The sequence below is a fragment of the Triticum urartu genome, chromosome 3 (assembly GCF_003073215.2).
Source record: "Triticum urartu cultivar G1812 chromosome 3, Tu2.1, whole genome shotgun sequence".
Classification (NCBI taxonomy): Eukaryota; Viridiplantae; Streptophyta; class Magnoliopsida; order Poales; family Poaceae; genus Triticum; species Triticum urartu.
Genome location: NC_053024.1, coordinates 464,393,716 through 464,399,160, shown reverse-complemented (window position 1 = coordinate 464,399,160; position 5,445 = coordinate 464,393,716).

The following is a 5,445-nucleotide window of genomic DNA, read 5'->3' as shown; positions in this document are numbered from 1 at the left end:
AGACATAGTCTTTCAAAAGTATTTCCCCTTAACCCACGGATAGGCCGGTACACCTACTCATTCTACATCTGCTAGCCTATCCCGGAAGAGGTCACACTGACTACTCAACTAAGCCAGAGCCCATATTGGCTTGTGGCTGCACACGTAAGCTTATAGACATGAAAACACGTTTGATCCATTTGAGCCTGAGCGGATGGACCACTAGTGGTGCACCACCATGGATTTCCCATGCGTGTCCCACTGTACTTCGCCACCATTCAAACCAATTTCCGTCCAGGTAGTTCATTTAAGTCTTGGTCCTGATTACTACTTTGTCACTCAAGTATCGCCGTGAACACTTCCCAATCCACGTCTACATTAGCGAGGCAGAAAAATAAACTTACACGGTGGTGACAAGGTTGTATAGTTCAGACCTACCTCAAATGAACTACTGGGTAAAAGCATAGCCATCTGGTAAAAAGTTCTTGCAATTCTACGGCAAAGGACTAAGTGCATATATAAAACACAGGTAATTGGAAGAATGGTCAAATGTGAACTTGCCTGGTAATAGTTGATGAAGATTATATCGCTCTTAGAAATTTACTTAATAGAACTATTCGTCACTCTCCGATGAAAATCTATAAAGTCAAACATTGCACTCACATAAGCAATCATTTCAGAGAACTAAGAAGAACATGCAAAGCAAAAAGTCTCAGGAAAACCAAATGAACACACAACACACTCAACTATCACAAAATATTCTAAGTGCAACACAACATAGGCATGGGGTTCAAAATTTGTGATGTGAAGCATGGTGCATACATGGCATACGAGTAAAACTACTATGGACAGATACTAAGTGTGTGAAAAGTGCCATGAGATTGGTCCAAGTGATAGGGTTTGGCTACGGTGACAAAGTGCAAAAAGAATCAACTTAATTGGAGCTACGGTTTGGGAGATATGGCCAATTGAAGTTCGAATTCGAATCTGAATAAAGTTCAAATTTGAATCTGAAAAAAGTTTACAAATATGATACTACTGGATAGATCTAATCATGACGAAGAATTTGCCGCTGGTTTCATCAAGTTTGGATCTACGGTTTAAAAGTTATGGCTTCTCGAAGTAGGGGCTAATCTGAAAAAAACTACTACGGATAAGTCCCTGACACATGGCGGCTCCTGGCTGGCTGAGCAGCCTCCGCTGCGGGGCTTATACGCCGAACGGCCATAACTTAGGCAAAATAACGGCGACGGCTAAAAAAAGTAAACCAAAGATTGGTTTACTAAAACTGAACGGTTTATTTAAAACCACAGTTAATCTGCCAGTTCAAAAAAAAACAACTAAACTAAACACATGGGAGAAGGGGTCAGCTTACAGCGGGCGACGGCGAATAGGGGACGCCAGCGCGGGCGTCGGGCGACGGACGAGGCGACTGCGGTGGCCTCCGACGGCGGTGATGGAGTCGGGGAAGACAAGCGCAACGAGGGGGCACAGTGGTGGTGGCGGGGGTCCTCGATGGCGTCGGGGTCATGCTGCGCGGGGACGGCGGCTCCATGCTCCGGTGAGGGCGCGGGTCGTCGGGACGTTATCTCCGTGGTCCCTAGGGGCAAAGATATTGTCAACCGGATGCGCATAGACTCGGGCAATATTTTGGTGAAGAAGAACAGGGTCGGGGCGGTTTACTGGCGCATTTTACTCCGGCAAGGAAGCTCCGGCTCCGGTGAGATCCAAAGCGGCAGGGCATTGGCTACGGGTGGTGTGAGGCGAAATAGAGTGACATAATGGAGAGAGGGGGCTCCGGGGCTTTTATAGGCGCGGAGAGGAGGCGCGGGGGCTGCGGGATAAGCATTATCCACGAGGACGAGGTGCGGCGGTTGCGGCAGCGGGCTCACGAGCTCTATCCCGAGCGGGAGGTTGGGGATGATGGGGCTGGGCCCCACCTATAGCGGGTGCTGCGTGCGAGCGAGAGAAGAGGTGGGCGAGCGAAGGCGGGCGGGCGAGTGCGGGGCTGGCTCCTGGGCCAAAGCGCGGCTGGGCCGGCTCGTGTGCTCCTCGGCCGAACTGTGTTCGGTCCAGGCGATGCTTTGTTTCCTTTTTCTTTTTAAACATAAAGAAAGCAAAAAATGCAACATAGGAAATAATTACATAGGCATATTATATACCGAAATGTTCACAACAATACCCTGAATAAGATGAACTAATTTTCAAGTTCAACTAAATTCCAAAAAAATTGATAAAAGTCAAACAGTGCCACTGTTGCATTTAAAATCAATAAAAATCTTTTTAAAAATACCAAAATGATTTCAAATTTATTTTCTCCTAACTTTCCATTGAAGGGAATCATTTTACCCTTATTTCCATTTATTTATTTTTAGGAGAAAAATAATTTGAATTAAAACTAAATAACACCCAAGAGGATTTGAAATTTGGAAATTCAAATAACTTCAAAGTGACTTTCAAATTATTTCTTTGAAACTTCCAACTCTCTTTCTTCAAATTAGAAGAAGTCATTTTATGAACTCATTGAGTTGCTTAAAGTTTCTAAATTTGAAATGTTTCAAATGGAATTCAAATCATTTTCAATCCCCTTTTTATTTCTTTAAATGGAAGAGGTCATGTTATCTTCACTCTAGGGTTTTGTGATGAAATGAATTTGAATACAAGGAGATCAAAAATGCAAGATGAAAGTTTTGGGAAAGTCCTTTTATTCCCTCTCATTCAACTTTCAAAAACTTTTTATTTCCACTCAATTTCACACAATCAATCACACAACAATCAAACAAACAATCACAAATATTTACTTAATATAACATTCCAAAATTTAGAATTTTGGGATGTTACAAACTACCACCCTGAAAATGAATCTCGTTCTCGAGATTCGGAGAGGCTAGGAAGAAGGTTAGGTTTGGGGGAGGGGGTCTTCTTGAAAATCCATTAATCAACACAAGGTATGGGTGCTACCACCCTTAGAAGCATGGTCACGGTTCCAACAAAACTCATGTACTCCATCCTTTGGATTGACAGTGTCGGTCTTCTCATATTCGCTGGGATAACTCCCTCACTGGTGCTCTTCTGGTAAGGGCATAACCTTTTCCTCAATATGGTCTTCTTAGCTGTCAGGTCTGTCGCCAATGCTAATCTACCATCGAAATCTCATGGTGGTCAACAATTACAGGTTCCTCCGGCAGGGAATGGGTCTGGGTTGAATCTCACCGTCTAATCTACGATTGGCAATGGTGCCTGTACATGGTTTCCATTATCCTGCCATTCTAGGGTTTTGGCTTGTCGTGTCGACACTCTTCTAGGGTTTTAAGGCTCTTTGATTTTCCATCAACATATGATAGCTCATGATAGAAGTCTCCGGTATGGGGGCCAATCCATCCCGTACTTGAATCATTACCACATACGCAGATAGTGAATCACGTATTCTAACACTTGGGCATCCTCATAAGCATTGCATAACTTCTCTTCGCCACGAACTGGGTTCGGGTAAATCCATTGGTTCTGCAAGCCAAACAAAACCTCTATCACTTCACAACTCTCCGGGTTTACGTAACCTCCTATGAAACGTTGCTGATGAAATCACAACTTCTTCCATAATTCTTCTTGCAACAAGGATGTGCTTGCTTTTCTTAAATCCTGGGTCATGTGGGTTATGGCCCACTTCAACAGTTGTATATCTTTAACTCATCCTTGGAGTTACTATTTTCCCATATTCCAACATTACATCTCCTTTAAATCCAATAGCACTTCATTCCTTCCTACTCTTGGGGTAAACATCATAACTAAAACAAAACTCTCATTTATTTTGTCCAAACTCCACTCTGCAGAATACATTTTCCTTTCCATTGGTCAGGTGTTCTCGGAGGTATTACCAATAAAATAAAATGTACTGGTTCATCCATAATTCATATTCTCTTCATCGAATCCTTTATTACATCCTTAACCACTACTCAAAACTCAAATTTCAAAAGTACTCTATTACAAAAGCTGCCATCCACATAGTTTGGTATGGTCAAGCATTACTTCCATCTTTATTCATTTGTCCTTCTTGAAGATGTTTTATTCCCACTGGAACTGTGCGATGTGATCCTTGAAATCATTGATCTTTTGCTTCATCATGGTGGCCATGAGCTTCTCTCCATCATCTCTGCATGCACCTCCCTCAGGTATTCCTGAGTATAATGAAGTCTTGCTTCAAGTATTTCTCCAATCTGACGTATGGCTTCCATAGAAGCTTCATGAACAGAGTCGAAGAATGTTGCTCGTGGTACTCGAGAGATGAAAAAGTATTGACCCATAGTCTTTAGGCAAACTCCCTTCACACGATGGAGGTGTACCTCCACGTTCCAAAGTTCAACTCCATTTTCCAAGAAAGTATAACCTTTGTTGACTGTATCTCCTTTAAGATGAATATGCTTCATCATGTCCTTCAGGATCTTTGGGTAATCCTGTTCACTAGTCAGGGTCATGATCATTTCCAGCCCTTGAGAAAAGACTCATAAAGGGTTGTCATCTGCAGGTTTAAGATAGAAGGGGTACTCAAGATAATGCATGTATTTCCTTGGGTGAAATGTGGTTATTTTTCCGGGAAAGGTTTGGGTTAGCTTGTCCATGGGTTCAAGGTTTACGTCTAGGTGAGATAGCGAGAGAGGTACTCACAATCAACAAACAACTCATGACACCTCATATGAGATTCCAAACATATCAACTTTTATTACTTCACGAACTATTACAATCTCCATTTCATAACTCAACTCAACATCCCTAATGAAAATAAGTGTGTTCCACATTTATTACATGCTTTATTCCAATATCAAGATCTCAACTACTCAGCCCAAGCTTTCCTTGAGTCTGAACATTCTCTGGCAAAATGTCCTACTTCTTTGCAGCGTAAACAAATAACATCAGACAAATCTAGGGGCTTCCTGGTGGTTATATTGGCTCCTTGGGTTCTTCGCTTCCTTTCTGGGCATTTGCTAGCATAATGACCTAAATCGTTGCACCTGTAACAAGTGATATGACTTAGGTCCTTTTCTGCAGAAATTGGGTTGTCCCGGGGATGCATGCTCTTTCTCTTCCTCGACTTCTTCGCTCCGATCAATTCTTCTATCTCTTGTGGATCAAACTCCACTTCTTCTGTTGGGAAGTCTCCCAGATACTCTTGTCTTTGCTTCGTGCAATACTGTAAAAGATGTCCTTCTTCTCCACATGAATAGCAAGCATGGGAGTAAAATCTAGTTAGGCCTTCTCCATCAGGGTCGTAAACATCTTCCTTCATCACAGGTTCTTTTAAACTTTCCCTGAGGGCTTCTTTCATTGCTTCCTTCTGTTGCTTGGTAATTTCTTGTACCTTGGGGTAAATATGACACTGGTCAGGGTAGTGCATAGTTCCTTCACGCAAGAAACAAGTAACCTGCCTAGTTGGGCATTCTTCCGCTCGATGATTTCCTTCACAAGGAGGGC